The sequence below is a fragment of the Lactuca saligna genome, chromosome 3, assembly GCF_052625555.1.
Source record: "Lactuca saligna cultivar CGN05327 chromosome 3, ASM5262555v1, whole genome shotgun sequence".
NCBI lineage: Eukaryota > Viridiplantae > Streptophyta > Magnoliopsida > Asterales > Asteraceae > Lactuca > Lactuca saligna.
In genome coordinates, this window is record NC_136419.1 from 174316449 (window position 1) to 174328462 (window position 12014).

Here is a 12014-nt window from a genome sequence, read left to right on the forward strand (position 1 = left end):
GATCGAGGTGGTGAGTATCTTAGTTCAGAGTTCCTCGACTATCTAAGGGAATGTGGGATTGTCTCACAATTGACACCTCCCAGGACACCGCAGTTAAATGGTGTGGCTGAGAGGCGTAATCGAACCTTGTTGGACATGGTTCGTTCCATGATGAGTCGAGCTTTGCTACCAATCTCATTCTGGGGGTATGCCTTAGAGACTGCCGCCCATATCCTTAATCTAGTCCCTACAAAGAAAGTTGCCAAAACTCCTCACGAGATGTGGACTGGTAAAGTACCTAAACTAGACCACATCAAGATTTGGGGTTGCGAGGCTTTCGTGAGACGCGAGACTCATGATAAGCTTGAACCCCGAAGCGAGAGGTGTATTTTCATCGGCTACCCACAACAATCCTTTGGTTACCTCTTCTACAGACCTAGTGACAATGTGGTCTTTGTAGCAAGAAGAGGAGTCTTTCGAGAAAGAGAGTTTATAAGCCAAGGAGACAATGGGAGGCAAATTGATCTTGAAGAAATTCAAGAGTCAAGTGGTGAAGGAACTTCAAACTCTAGCCCTCAACTTGAGGAGGAAACTCCTGTTGAGCCAATTGACCAATCTGTACCTCTGAGGCGTTCCACGAGAGTTAGGAGTGCACCTGAGCATTACTATGGATTCCATATTACTGCAGAAGGTGAGACACTTATTAGTGATGGAACACTAGTAAGTCAAGATGACCCTAACAGCTACGAGGAAGCCATGGCAGGCTCCGAGTCTGCTAAATGGAAAGAGGCTATGGATAGCGAGATACAATCCATGTATGACAATCAAGTTTGGAACTTGGTTGAGAATGTACCAGGTCGTAAGACTGTAGGGTGCAAATGGATCTTCAAGAAGAAGACCGACATGGATGGTAAAGTACACACTTATAAGGCTAGACTGGTTGCAAAGGGCTTCTCTCAAATTCCTGGAGTGGATTATGATGAGACCTTTTCTCCGGTAGCCAAGATTAAGTCTATTCGGGTTCTGTTAGCCATAGCCGCATTTAATGACTATGAAATTTGGCAAATGGATGTCAAAACCACCTTCCTTAATGGAAAGTTGGCTGAAGATGTTTACATGAGTTAGCCAGAGGGTTTTGTCAGCAACGAGTACCCCAATAGAGTGTGTAAGCTTGAGAAATCCATATATGGGTTAAAGCAAGCACCTCGCAGATGGAATCTTTGCTTTGATGAAAAGGTCAAGGAATTTGGCTTTTCTAGGAGTGAAGATGAATCCTGTGTGTATGTCAAGGCTAGTGGGAGTATAGTTAGCTTCTTGGTATTGTATGTGGATGACATACTACTCATAGGAAACGACATTCCAACCCTGCAGGAAGTAAAGTCCTGGCTTGGAAAGTGTTTCGCTATGAAGGACCTTGGTGAAGTTGCCTATATTTTAGGGATAAGGATCTTGAGAGATCGGAGTAAAAGACTGATTGGACTTAGTCAAAGTACCTACTTGGATAAGGTGCTGAAGAGATTCAGCATGTAGGACTCCAAGAAAGGAGAGTTGCCCATCCAGTGTAACGCCAAACTGAGTAAGACACAAAGCCCTGGCACTGAGGCTGAGATAGCACAAATAAGTCGAGTACCTTATGCTTCGGCTGTAGGTTCGATCATATATGCTATGACGTGTACTCGACCTGATGTAGCCTTTGCCTTGAGCATGGTTAGCAGGTTTCAGGGGAATCCTGGCAAGGCACACTGGACTGCGGTAAAGAATATTCTCAAGTACTTACGAAGGACTAAGGACTGGGTCCTTACCCTCGGTGGGAGTGATGACTTGAGAGTTGTAGGGTATAGTGATGCTAGCTTCCAGACTGATAGGGATAATTTCCGCTCTCAGTCGGGCTGGGTCTTTACCCTAAATGGAGGAGCAATTTCTTGGAAGAGTTCCAAGCAAGAGACAGTGGCAGATTCTACTTGTGAATCAGAGTATATTGCAGCTAGCGAGGCGGCAAAGGAGGCGTTATGGCTGAGGAACTTCATTGGAGACCTTGGAGTTGTACCAGCTATTAAAGAGCCAATGGAAATTTTCTGTGATAGTGAAAGTGCTGTTACCTTAGCAAAGGAACCAAGGGATCACGGGAGATCCAGACACATCGACAGAAAATACCATTTCATCAGACATCGGATCGAAGAAGGACTCCTCGTGGCAAAGAGGGTATCATCAGATGAGAATCCGACAGATCCCCTCACGAAGGGACTGACTCGGGTTAAGCATCTCCAACATGCTCGAAGCATAGGGTTAAAGGATGATATTAGATTTAGTAGTTAGATAACCTCGAAATTTGTAAAGTGTAATTGACATCTGATGATGAATAAAATTTTTTTTATTTATGAGTAAAATGTTGCTATCTCATGTCGATCGTTTACTATATTTCTTTTGCATGTTTTGACTTCCAGAATAATTTTGTTTGGTGTAAGATATTATTCAAACCTCCACAGTCGGTCATATGTCGGAAGTAGGTATGAATCAAGACTGTCATGGTTGGTTGTAGAGGTCTTGGACAAGGCTACAGCAACCATGAGTGCTCATAAGTTCTGAGCATTGGACTCAACCCACGCTCACTGGAATCACTTCATGGAATTCTATCTCGAGTGATCGTGAGACGGTAATATCATATAAGTCTTCAAACCTAGAGATATGATTTGTTACTTACAAGTTGGTTATGCATTGATTGTACGAAAACGCATTGGTAACTCGATGTTATAAAACGTGCTCTTGTGTGTAATTCAATGAGTGGTAGAACAAACATATGAGTCGAAGTTTATCTGTTCCTTCTTGGATTAGAAGCTGATATCTAGGCCCCTCGATGATTTTGTTTTGACCCATGTACCGGGCCCGGTCAGAACTAAGTTGATGTGTTCAATGAAGTTCTTTGTCAAACAAATCGGAAATCGGGAAACAAACTGTTGGACAATAAGTAAGACATTGTTCCGTGTATTTGTCCGACTGATATCTAGAACAGAGGATTATATGATCACTTATCTTAAATGACGTACCATCATCTTCTCAGTTCCGAGAAACCTTGTAAAGAGCTACGATTGCCGATCGGTTCTTGAAGTCATACTTGCAGTAATAGTTATTAGACTTATCCAAGTGGGAGACTGTTGGATAAGGTGTCTAAGTCCATAACTATTTCTGGTATGTACTTGACCCGACCCGACATGGTCCATTTGGGTTGCATGGCACCATGCAATTGGATAGACTAAATGAGAGAAATAACACTTGGAGATTATTAATCTATTATAAGTTCTAATATATAATAATATTATTTGATTAGTTTGATCATGAATTAATTTAGAATTAATTATGTGATCAAAAGATAACTAATTAAATATATGGGTTGATTATGTAAATCATCCATATCTTGTATAGTGGCCTAAGAGGCTCCATGGATTATCAAGTTGGGTTCCACCCATTGGATGCTCCATGGATGCTCCATGGGAGTTACAAACCCATGGGTCATGGAAATGAAGAGTCATGACACATTAGGGTTTAACCCTAGATGTGTCAACACTATATAAGAAACATGTTCTCCACCTAAAATCGGCTACACTAAGAAACAAGAGGGCTTGGCCGATTTTTGAGAAGTGTGTGTTCTCTCATAAGTTCTTCCAAGAGCATTTGGTGTTGTGTGAAGCATTTGAGGCATCACACTTGGGGTGCTAGGCTCACAAGGTTTCAAGGAACACAAACAACAACAAGGTACGTTATTCTATCTATACTTTAAGTTAAAATTGTTCCCCATGTATGCTAGATAGGAATATAACCTTGGAATTCAACTTTGCATGATAATTAGACAAACATAGATCCAAGGTTATTAGGGTTGCATGTACACTTAGGAAGTGTTAGAATGCTCAAAACCCATCATAAATATCATAGAATCGTGAGCCCAGATGCAATACACCAAATGCATTATCAATTCAACAACCCCAAAAATAATTTGATGCAAAATCTAATGCAAGGTCGATTCTGACAGGTTTTCTAGGTTATAAAAAAGTCATGTGGTAGAAAAACATTTAAACCCTTAAGTTCACATGCAACCTAGAAATGATCTATGTTTTCTCTATTGATAACAATAAACATAGAACATCAAGAAACCCTAGAGAAAGGCTATGAAAATCGAAATTAACATAAAGATTAGTGTTACATACATTTTGACTATTATAGAAAATAATCAAATTGAATCCTCTTGTAGTTCCTTGGAAAGCAAGCACCAAAAGCTTGAATGTCTCTAACGACTTGTACCCAAAACCCTAATAAACTAGAAGACTTGAGGAGAGAGGAGGTTTAGATCAATTTTTTGGCTCTTGAGAGTACGAATGACTGGACAAAAACTAGAGACCATATTTATAATTGATAAGGAAGCCTTGGATAACCCTAATTTGAATATATTAATAATATCTTGAATTAGGTAATTATCCATCTCCTTAATTATCCAATAAGATTAATCTAGAAACCCTAAAAGCCCTAACCAAAATCGGCCATGCTTAGAAGTATCTAGAAACCCGGTCATGCTTAGAAGATTCTAGATGTAACGCCGCGATTCTCAGGTATTATTATCATGGCTTTAATTTTCAAGTTTCAAGGTCTACTCGACGAGCTGGATGCCCTGACTCGTCGAGTAGCAGCGAGATTGGGCCATGTGTTTAAGTGACCAACTTGACGAGTTGGAGCTGGAGGGTGAAACCCTAATTTACGGGGTTTTGCACCCTATTTAAGGGATCATTAGCCTCCCCTTAGTCCCTTACAACCTCTAGTGAGTCCAACAAACCCTATTTCGTATGGGAGCTTCATTTGAGTGTGTTTTTGAGCTTTGGAAGGTGCAACTTATGAAGGGAGCTTGAAGGTCAAGTAGCTAGAAGCAAGAGACTCGTATGGATCTACAAAACCTATCTTAGCTTCTTTTGAGGTATCAATTCATGATCTTGGCCTCATTTCTTTATAGATCTTATATGGGTGAATTTTAGGGCTTTTTGGCTTGGTTATGAAGTTATTGTTGTGTGAGCTAGATCTGAAGTTGCAACTTCAGATCTGAACCCTCCATGGGATCTAGGTTCATAAAGTTTCTAGCTTTTTCATGTATGAAACCTTCCTTTTGAGTTAATGTGACAACTGTCAAATTTCGGTCAAGTCAAAGTCAACCGAAGTCAACAAGTCAAACCGTTTGACTCAATTTGCCCGTGGGTACTAGAATTTACATTATGAAACTTCTACATAACTCTCTATTCTAATGAGAAATCATAAAGAAAAAAGTGCGAACACCTAGATCTCCTTAACCTAAAACTGTGGTACGTGGCGAGCCCAAACCGATAAAACAATGTTGCATACTCATTGGGAGTGTGTAAGATCCTTAAACAAGGCTTAACAGGGTTTACGAACCATGCATTGCGATGCCGGACACTCACAATTGTCACACATGGAACCTCTCTCAATCGTTTTCACTCTATCTCTCTCTATGTCAAATCTCTCCCAAATCTCTCCAAGTATGTGAAATCTCTCTCAAATATCTCTCTGTATGAGAAATCTCTCCAAGAATGTCAAACCTCTCCCAAATCCCTCCAAGTATGTGAAATCTCTCTCAAATATCTCTCTGTATGAGAAATCTCTCCAAGAATGTCAAATCTCTCCAAGTATGTGAAATCTCTCTCAAATATCTCTCTCTGTATGATAAATCTCTTCAAGAATGTCAAATCTCTCCCAAATCTCTCCAAGTATGTGAAACATCTCTCAAATATCTCTTTGTATGAGAAATCTCTCCAAGAATGTCAAATCTCTCCCAAATCTCTCCTAGTATGAGAAATCTTTCCCAAATAGTTCCCGTAACTTTTTAGAATCATTCGGGTCATTCCGACCCTTAACCGGGTCAAAAACGGCTTAAAACGGGGCGAAAACGAGAAAAATAGGTTTTAGGAACCGAAACCAAGAAGAGAGGCCAATTAGGACCAGAACTGAGCCTCTATTGGCTGAGGCATGCGAGACCGAGCCTCGGTCTCTGCCTCTCTCGGTCTCTCTTCTGGTCGCTCGGTCTCTGCCTCTCTCGGTCTCTCTTCTGGTCACTCTGTCTCTGTCGCCTCCTCCGTTCGCTTCTCGCTCTGTCTCTATCGCCGTCTCTGTCGCTTCTTCACTATCTGTCTCTTCCCTCCTCGCGGTCTCTACTCCGCCTCTCTGTCTCTTCCTTCCTCTCGGTCTCTACTCCGCCTCTCTGTCTCTTCCCTCCTCTCGGTCTCTACTCCGCCTCTCTATCTCTTCTCTCCTCTCTGTCTCTTCGCGCCTCTCTGTTCTCTCCTCCTCCCTCTCGGTTCCTCTCCTCTCTCTTCTCCACTCTCGGTTCCTGCTCTCTCCTTTCTCCCCTCTCGGTTTCTACCCTCCCTCCTCTCGGTTTCAGCATCAGAAGGCCGAACCTCGGCCAGATTTCGGAAATTTGTCACTTTTAGCCCCTTTTTGATATTTTTAACATTTTAAGCCCGTTTTTCGTGATTTTAAAGCGGGATTTTCTCCAGAAATTATATTTTAACATAATAAACCCTAAATATTCATAATTTAAACATATTTTGATGAAAATCATTATCTAAATAATAAAAATCAAATGGATGAATTATTAAAGGTGGAGTGTTGACTTTGCCTTATCCAATGTCACAAGCAACCACCCCACACCCACTCTATGACCAACCATACCTCCCCACCTTACCTAAGTCACATCAATGCCCCTTGCACTCATTTTCCACCCATTCCCACGTTTTTAGAGCTGGAACAAACATCCTCTCTCCTCATTTCTCTCATTTTCTCTCATTTCACTAAGTATCAAACACCACTTTTCTCTCAAACTTTTTCTCCACCAAACTCGAGATTCAAGGCTGATTATCAAGTGTTCTTCCACATTTGGTAAGCATAATCCATTCTCCTTATGATTATCTCACTTATTTCCACTCAAATCATGGATATCTTACACAAACTCCATCATATTTGTGTTAGAGCTTCGAATCTTCAAGTGATTCTTCAAGTGTTCTTGGCGTGAACACTTCTCTTCTTCAACACTTATCTACTGAAATCACTCAAGGTGAGTTCATACCCCTACATTTTTATGTTTTCTCAAGTTTTCAGGGGGGGGGGGGGGGAATACAAGTTAAAACACTAAGAACATAACTAAAATTTTCTAACAGCCTTCATCAGAAAAGTTCAACTCCATTCACGGACTGTTTTGGGCATCTTAAACATTTTTGTTTTCAAAACTGTACAAGGTGCAAATATTTCAAGTTCTTAGCTTTAACATGGCTACTTGCACATCTCCATACGAGTTTTCTACAATTTATGGTGATTTTTACAAAACTGCCTATCATTTCAAACAACAATCCGGACCAGTCTGTGATTTTGGACTTATTCACCCAAGTTGGAAGTCGTTAAAAATCATGATAAAAATTATGAGTAAACTAGACACATTTTGTGAACTCTCAGAATTTACGGATCTAGTTTTCGACTTCGTATGAATTTTCTATGATTTTTCCAAAATAGTGCAGAATGGCTAAAGTTAGCCAACAGCATGTAAATATCTTAACACTTTGTATTATGTTGAGCAAAGTGTATAATCATAAGTTCTAATCATTGAATGTGTTTCGTTGTTAGTTTATCATTATGAACTGAAACTAAGTCATTCATAATAAATATTATTCGTTCATTTTAGAACACGTATATTAAACTATAAAAAGTATAGTTTAGTAAATTCATAACACTAATACATTTTCATAAAAGAGTTTATACATATTACATACATTTTAGATAAACTATAATAGGTATAGTTTATGATACATCACTCAACACACTCGTAAAAAAAGGGTACATTCATACAAGAAAGCTTTATATTCACACACATTTCACGTAAACTTGTTAACCTATATTGTGAGACTCTCTCTCTCCCCATACGTCCGAGTGCGGGATATAATTCCTGGTAGTTATAATCAGAATCTCCTTGAGGGAGAACGTGATACTTGTATATAGATCTATATTGGGTCTGACACCCCACACCTTACTGCTAGCTACAGTTGGACCTGCAGGTCTACGGGTGACAAATGTCATTTCAGTTTTCGCGACGCCTGTGAAGGTCGTGGCAGGTTCACATAGTCATAGTATGATTATAGCGACTCACATAGGATATAACAATCCATAAGTTTACGGGATTTTATTTTTAAAACCTAAATGAGTTTTATGTCGATTTAAAATCACTTTTTATCTCTATGAGTACAGATTTTACTGTACACTTTTGGTTTTGATAGTTACGACTACACATCATTTGAAACCACATTTATACCTTTAAGTATGGTCAATACTTGTTATTACTCGGTCCTCTAATTTAGGAGTACATATATATAATGTATTAACAAACATGAGAACACACAGAAATTTCATTTAGTTCAAACGCGTCCATGTCCATTTAATACATAACATTTTCTATTAATAAGAAAGGTTACTTATACATTTTGGTCTTCAGTCATAAGACTACATTACACAGATTTTAAAGAAAATATCGGATTTTCTGGATACATATTCTAATGCTTTTACAAGGAAAACGATTTACTTTTCTAACGAAATCTCTTATGAACTCACCAACCTTTGTGTTGACACTTTTCAAAACTACTTGTATTCTCATGAATTCAGTGAAAACAGGAAATCAACAACGTTTTGAGGATGGGACGATAAATCGTCAAACAATTCATTTTGTATCATAATGTAATTGATGTGAATCATGTAAACATGTGCTTTGATGTAACATTTTCAATTATATTTGGGTTGGTTGTATTTACTTTGAGCACTATTATACTCATTGTTGTGATACTCTACATGAAGTCATCCACCCCCGGACGTTTCCGCCATCCTTGGTTTGGGGGTGTGACAGATTGGTATCAGAGCATTGTTTATAGTGAACTCCGTATATCAAACCACATAAGATATACAAACTATAAATGCATTGGGACTAAGTCTCTGATTTTAAGTTTCAAAACAACTATACTTTTAGAAATAAATAGTTTTCTTATTAAAGGTATACATGCATACATACATATTAAGGTCAGCACCATTCTAGAACAAAACAAAAGTAATCATTGTTGAATATCACAGGTAAGCTCGGGGATGTATGGTCAGTCTTGGGAGTGGCATAGCCTGATCAACTATGCTGGTCCGAGGAGTGATTAGCACATGCCCAAGAATAGTTGTGATATGGCAACAAGTCTAAAAACTTACCAACACTACCACAATGAGAACATTAGAACAGAACATGAGTTTAAAATACTATAGGAGTGTTTTGTAATATCATAACTTATATGAAAACTAAATGGATCCTTAATAATAGGTCTATAGTCCCTAAGTGGATACTTTAAGGTTATATATAACTTAGAAATTATAGACTTAGAATTTGTGGTCATTACTTTACTTCCTTTTCCTTGTTTGGATGTGGACCTAGAGTGGGATCACTTATTCAAAGGTCTATCGTATCTTGTTATATGTAATTAGTATGCACTATGTCGTTATAAAAGTAACTAATAAGGATCACCCTCTATAAGTAAGTGATAATAGACTTAGACGCATCGTACTTATCTCCTCCACTTCTATTCTCGCAAATACGGCATAGCAAAAATCCTACTTACCGGACGACCCTTACTTTCCTAATCCGAGCTCAAGGAATGGTGAATGGTTATGAGAAGAATCATAAGCGGGACCGGAGGAAATCGATCCTCCATGCATAGCAAGGGTTCCGCGAACCGTTTCGACTATAACGAACCTGTGACCCGTTGGGCAATCGTGATCGAGGGTTGAATGTCGACAACAATGACAACAACCACCATGTGGAGACCAACGAGGGTGCTATGACCTCAACCACGGGGGACTGACGGACAGAGCCCTCCCGGCAAAGACCCGGCGGATCGCGATCATCGGGGATCAAAACAGGAAGACTACAATCTGAGTTCAGAAAACTGCGCGCCACTGTAAACCCCACCATCTCATGTACCGGTGACTCGGAATTATACTACTATTCCCGAGACCAACTCTCTTTTCAGGACCTTATCGCCACTTGTGAAGAGGAAAGAGAGTAAAAGGGTAGGACACACAGCATTCAAAGAAAGGATGATTGTAGCCAAGCGTTGATTGGCAAAGCTACAAAACTACATCAACCTTGCCTCAGGCATCACAAGGGATGGATCATCGTAAGTAGAGTTCGTACCGCTCACCAAACCTGGTAAATTAGCTTTATAAGTATGCACTGGTGCTACTCTATTGTAAGTAAAATCACGACACTACAAATTAAGTGGTCATACTAATCGAGAAATCTATCTACTATCAAAACCCGCCCATGCACAAATGTGAAGAAGACTTGCATCGAGGTCGAAATTTTCACTGAAACGAAGGATTCTAGGGTCATATTAACAAGATGGGCTTAGGATGTACCTATCCGACTCGAATGTCTATCTAGCCTTAATTATATAACTAAGCATACATCAATAGGTCGTGATAAGGACCTAGCTTGGGTCAAGTATAAGGTTTCACTTGGATACCGAGCTACTAAAATACATGAGTTTATTATACAAAGAATCTCGTTATTAATTGTTTTCAGAACACCCTAAACAACCGACTTTGATACAAATCGATATGAGATAAACTTAGTTAGAAAACTCGCGACATATAGCCATTCTATAAACTCATATTCGTCTCACCTTTAAACATTTGTTGAGAAGTTTCTTCTTCATAGACCTATGGGTGCGATCATACCGGCACTAATGCACCAGATTCCATCAAAATTCCTCAACCAAGGTGTTCGGACAAACATGATTCTAAGAGGAGTAAAGTTTAATGTTCATATGAAACCTACTCCTACCTACTGCCATAACTCCATCTCGGGAGCGTTAGCAGGAACACTAAGAATAGTACAGTAATGTGCAAAAATTTATATGCGTAAATATAAATTGTAAGGATGCACTTAAGACAATCATTTCCACTGGCTATTGAAAACACACCCACTACTAGTGCTAGACACTGTGGTATGAACCATCTGCAAAAATCATAACATTTAACAAAACGGAACACACAGAAAAGAAATACAGGACACTCTATCACTCTAGTGATCTCTTCCTTCGAATACAACTTATCTCATGTTATCTAAAAAAAAGATAGTGTTGTCGTTATCCAATTTTGATTGACATTGCCCTCGTCTTCCCGATTAAAAGACTACAAAGGGCCTTTCACCTAACCCCCTGAATATCGAAACTATCGTCTCTCATAAACATCCAGCACGGACCTTTGGGTCATCTCTCGCTATGGAACTCCAAAACACGAACGAGAGGAGTGTCATACTTCCCGAGGCCTTATCACATGTATTTACAGGAGACCTGCGGGAATGTCACGCATGTATCAGACAAGATTCAAGCATAGAAGCTTGGGACAGATATGGTACGAGTCCTGCCATGAGCTTCGGGCTAAGGTTTCCCAGAAGGACGAGTAAATGTCCCACCATTCAAAAAAAGGCCTAGTCGCGTAAACCAAACCCACATACTTCCTACCGAGCTACAAGAGCTGTCAGGGAAAACCTGTCGAACTACTCAACAATGAAATTGAAGAACCAAGCTCCTCACCCTGAAAATCTTTGGTCTTATTCTTCAAATTAAAAAGACAAATCGCTCATAATGCCATCGATTTCAGAGGCCCCGACAACATCTCTAATAGAAACCTTTACTATCTGCCTCGCATAGACGAATAGGCCGACAAACCGCAAGGAACGAGGTACCCTTCAGGATTTGGACCTGAGATCAGAATATCACCAGTCACGAGTATTGAAGAAGGATGTCCGAGAACAATCCTCCAATTTCGATGCAGACGCTGAAAGTTCGTAGTGATAACCCTCGGTTAGGACCAAACCCACTCGTTGGATTCATGAACGTAATAAATAGGATATACCATTCTTGCTAGGATCAGTTCATCATCATCATTTCAAATGACTTACTTAT